At 38.5% G+C, this 5,243-nt stretch overlaps 1 long non-coding RNA gene across 1 annotated transcript; it reads left to right on the top strand.

Moving 5' to 3' along the window:
• Positions 1–403: 403 nt before the first annotated feature.
• LOC148413202 (uncharacterized) lies at positions 404–4,757 on the top strand. Its single transcript, XR_015867813.1, has 4 exons — positions 404–2,433; positions 2,527–2,620; positions 3,330–3,489; positions 4,466–4,757. It is a non-coding gene; the product is annotated as an uncharacterized LOC148413202 (long non-coding RNA).
• The last annotated feature ends 486 nt before the right edge of the window (positions 4,758–5,243 follow it).

The following is a 5,243-nucleotide window of genomic DNA, read 5'->3' as shown; positions in this document are numbered from 1 at the left end:
CTGGATAAATGGGCTTCATAAATTGCATATTTTAGTGCAGTCCGGTCTGGATTTACCCAGAGATCCAAGGACTCTTTTGTCAACTTTAAACACCTGTGATATCAAAGAAATTGGGGATGGTAGCTACTATCATTTCGGAGTGTCAAATGCACTTATTTCACAGCTGTTATGTGAGTCAGATCCTTCAACAGACACTCTTACTCTCCGTGTTAATATTGATGGATTACCGCTCTTCAGAAGCTCAAAAATGGAGTTATGGCCTATTTTGGCGAAGATCAAAGAACTTCCAAGATCGAATGTTATCATCATTGGTCTGTATGCAGGCCTGACAAAGCCTGATTCTGTTAAGAATTACTTCAACATTCAGGACTTCATTCAGGACCTGAAGGTTATAACAAATGAGGGCTTGCATTACAATGGAAAGCATTACAATATTGCTCTGCCAGATGCTTTCATCTGTGATGCACCTGCCCGTGCCTTCTTAAAATGTACCAAGGGTCCCTCTGGTTACAACTCCTGTGAATGCTGTACAGAGCAGGGGATTCGCATGGACAATAAAGTGGTGTTTCCTGATATGAAAGCACCTCTTAGAACAGATGAACAGTTTGCAGATATGATAGATGAAGAGCATCATCATGGAGTGTCACCCCTACAAGAGCTTGGCATAGGGATGGTGTCAAGCTTTGTACTCGATTACATGCATTTAGTTTGCTTAGGGAATGTTAGAAAACTTGTAAGTCTGTGGATCAAAGGACCTTTAAGGTGTTGGGTTTCTGCAACCACCATCACTATTGTCTCTAACCATTTATAATCAATTAGAGAACATCCCCCAAGGAATTTTTCTCTAAAGCCACGGTCACTTATGAAATATGGTCAGTGGAAGGCCAGTGAATTCAGACAATTTTTGTTGTATACAGGTCCTGCTGTTCTTCAAGGACGATTACCTACACGACTGTATAAGAACTTTATGCTTCTGTCAATAGCAATGAGAATTCTACTCAGCCCAACCTTGTGTTCTGAATACTGTGACTACGCAGACAAATTATTGAAATGTTATGTGACAAACTTTGTGAGGATATATGGACCAGAGCACCTTGTGTATAACACCCACAGTCTTATACATCTGGCTGATGATGCAAGAAAGTTTGGTGCCTTGGACAGTGTTTCATGTTTCCCTTTTGAAAAATATCTCGGCACATTAAAGCGGATGGTAAGAAGGCCCCAAAATCCTCTTCAACAACTTTAGGTGAAAAGCAAATCCCCAGTGAGAATGGAAAGGAAATGAAGAATAAGCCTCAACAACCACATCTCTATGGTCCAACTCTCCCAAGAGTTCCCTGCTTGTGTACAATACAAGAAGTATAGAAATGAGGGACATTGTTACGGGTGGAGTCACTCAGGGGTCTTGCTCTCTGCTTTGTTTCTTTTTCCCTGTTTCCTGGCATCTTTTTTTTAGGTGTGCCCCAGCAGTCCACGAATTGGTCGGCTCCAGGAAGGCCCACGATTGGCTGCTGCTGATTGGAGGTCGCACACCTGCCATATATTAAGATGAGATGGCAGACAACTTTCGTCCTCCTTCGCTTCCAACCAGCCACGCATTCGTACTAATAGTCTTGAAACCGAGCAGTAGGGGTGAACCGCCATTTTTGTTGTATATTTTCTTTCCTCCTGTTTTTGGAGCTAGGGAGGTAAGCTTATTGTCTTTTGGTTGTTTTGTTTGTTGTTTTGGCCTTGGTTCACCCTGAGTTAATTGCTCCACTCTTTTAGTAACCCTGTTGTAATGTAAATAAATGTATCTTTTGTTTTCCAAACCTTTGGGTTATCGGCTGGCTGCTTGGGAGTTGGGGAAGGCGGGGCCCATTACTCATGTTATGTCCTAGACCCTAGACTGGGACGTAACAACATATTATTTCATGCTCTCAAGGCAACAACTGCTTTGATGTTGAGGGCAGAGTTGCTGTTGTTAGGAATGTTGTAAAGGTGTTATCAGGGGATATGTATACTGTGTGTCAATTTTATGAGAGACATGGATGCTTTTATAATTACCCTATTGATTCATCTTGTGTGGGGATCAGAAGAGTAAAACAACTCTCTGACCAACTTCATGGTGTGACTGTGACTGACTTAACAAAAAAACTCATACTGCTTCCTATGCAAGAGGGGTATGTGGCTTTTCCACAGTTACATAATGGGTGATTGATCTAATGAACCTTGCAGCATGTCCCTCTTCAGCATTGTGGAGTTCAGAGATGAAGAATTATGAGAAGGGACGGTTCTAGTGGATATAATCCCAGCATGCTGGTTTACTGATGAGGACAAGACAGTGTTTTTGGCCATTGGGCCTAAGTCTCAATATCACTAAGGGAGTTAAGCAGCAAGTTCAGCCAGATGCTTCATGGAAGACGTACAGTGTGCGTGTTATTGGAAATGCAGGTAAAAAACATTTTTGGGTTGTGTGGGATAAATTAAGATGTATAAGATTTGGACTAACCTATGCTTCTTCTGTTTTTATTTTTTCTTCTTAAGATACATATGGAGATGCTCAGTGTAAGCTAGCACGGGCAGAGTTTACATCTGATCTCCAAACAGACAATGACGTACCAAAGAAGCAACATAGAAGGTAGTGTGAATGTACTTAAACTTTTTATTTTCAGTCAGCATCACAATAAATGTTCCTGCCTGTCATCACTGACATGACTTTTCATTTCACATTTTGTTCTGAAATCAACTTTTGTTGTTGTTGTTGTTGTTAATTGCTGTAAATATGTCACAATTGGCCAAAAGACTAATTGTCATTTTCAGTGCCAGACACGTTGTTGCACAGTTTCATCATGAACCATGGTAAACATACTGTGTAGAACAATATCAATATACAGCATAACATGACGATAGGTCATTAAAGATTCATATTTTATTGTGCTTCCTTAAACTTCTATGTGTATGCCTGTTGTACTTGAACCAACAGACAATACTGGCACATTTTAGAGTCCACCAAATTCTGTTTACAAGCTGACAACTTTCCCAAATGAGACCACGCCATCAATAATGCATAATTGATCATTTATGTTAATATTGTCCAAGTGTATTTACCAAGACATTGCTATGTGTAAGGAACTTGTAAATAACAATAATAAGTGTTCACATTTTTTATTATTTGCTAAAGTATTTTTTCCGTGAATGTAAGGCCATCCAAAAGGACATGAATGAGAAGCTCAGCGACTCAGAGTTCATGTCTGAAGTTGAAAGTTCGAACTCAAACTGAAATATAATCTAAGCTGCAAACTGATTACTCTTCTTTCTTTCCTGTGCATTTCATTGCATACATTCAGATTGCTATGGTGGGAGAAATAGGAGGTACTTCATTGGATGATGCCACCAAGAGAATGATGGCATTCCTCATGTCCAATGAATTGGCACTCCAGTTCAACCTTTTTGGACGCCATGGCAAGAACAAGTTCAGAGAGTTGCGTCTTTTTGATGTTATATATGGTAAATTTCAGTTAACGTTACCTCATGTAACAACCTTTAGCTTTGTCGCTGTTGAAATTTTGCAAAATATCAGATCTACATAAGTAGATGCATGTTTCAGCTTACAGCTGGCTGAACTGGTTAAAAATGGGGCACAACAACAACAAGCCAAGGCCACTGTTTAGTTAGCTGTGCAGTTAATGTGGTTTTCCATATTCTCTTCATGGTGGCACATGAACTTTGTTTTTCTGTGCTGGATGTTATTTATTTTTTTAAAAGCTTTGTGTAATTAGACAAGATACCCCTTCCTATGTACCTGTACCTAAATGTTTTTAATCACTCATAACTTCACACACTTCTAGGTTTTTTAAAGTACCCAATACCTTTCTAGAATCAAACTGATTATAAGGTTTTGATAATGTTAAATACTATTTATATTTTAAGGTGTTATTTTTAAAGATAATTTTCATACAAACGGGTGACAATTAATTTTGCATTGATAAATAATTTCCATTCCATGATTTGCTGTGTATATGTACAAAACTCTAAAAATATGGTTAAAATGGTTGTGGACAAGTTTAAAAAGCAGTTAAGTGATAAAGAGATGTAATACATTTATTTTGCTAATTGGTGCTACTACTCAGTGTAAGGTTTGAATGGAGTTCTTATTTTTTGCTAAGTGAGGTTCTGTGAAGAAAGTACAACTTGAAAATCATGTAACTGTTATTTTGGTTCAGGAAGACTTGAAATAATAAAAGGATGCGAACCCACCTGTTTAATGCTGTAACACTAATAATAGCTTTTCCCGCACATGCTCAGTGAAATTTAGATTAGACGTGTGTTGGCCAATCAACTGGACTGTACTCCTCTAAAAGTAAAAAATAATTGCAGTGGTTACAAAGAAAGGCTGTTTGTTTTTTTTTCTGTCACAATGATTATTTCATAATGTAAAGCTGTGGCTGGAGTTATTAAAATGGCTCTTGTGATTTATTCTTAGGAGCACTTACGAGAAACTCGTTGACCCAAGGAATTACACAGAAGGATGCAGAAAGGGCCCTCTCCAAGTGGTTCATCGGAGCCCGTGACAGAGGTGGAAACAGAACAGAAAGAGCTCAGAGAGAGCTTAAAAAAAAGTTGGAGGATGGGGTACTCCGCCAAGAGGAAGAGTCCCAGTAGGTAAAACTTAGTATGTCCACCCAGGTTATCCTATGTTATGTTGAAAAGAAGTACAGTGCACAAGTTTTATGTTTAAAACAAAAACATGTTTTATTAAATGTTCATTGAAAACATCTTTATATTGTGTTTTTTTGTAGCACTATTTTGCATTTTCTTAAAGAGGAAATATGCAAGACTTTTGACTTCATCATAATTAAATTAGCATTATTTTTAACATCTTGGGAATAATTGTGATGGTCAACTACGGGGAGAATAGAAGCTCTATGCCTTCCACCTAGCATCTCTTAGCCGAAAATCAACCCTGCAGGATCAGTGCTTGTGACTCAGTTCTCATTGGCATCACAACACGAATGCCCTGTAACCCCATATTCTCTTGTTCATGACAGATAAGACTACACAAATATACACATCATAACATTGTTTATGATAAATAATATTATTCACCACACCATGGATTGTGTTCTTGTCACCTTTGTTGAAAACAAATTAACATGACCAGTTGGTGGGGGGGAAGAGGGTTAGCAAAACAGCGAAAAAGTCACCAGACTTGCATAGTTCACCTTTAAATACTGATAAAGTATGGGCCTTAAATAGGTCCC

This window comes from Hippichthys cyanospilos, chromosome 14, assembly GCF_059441005.1.
Source record: "Hippichthys cyanospilos isolate Australia breed blue-spotted pipefish chromosome 14, RoL_Hcya_1.0, whole genome shotgun sequence".
Classification (NCBI taxonomy): Eukaryota; Metazoa; Chordata; class Actinopteri; order Syngnathiformes; family Syngnathidae; genus Hippichthys; species Hippichthys cyanospilos.
The sequence above is the reverse complement of the archived record's forward strand: the minus strand, read 5'-3'. Positions and strand labels throughout refer to the sequence as shown.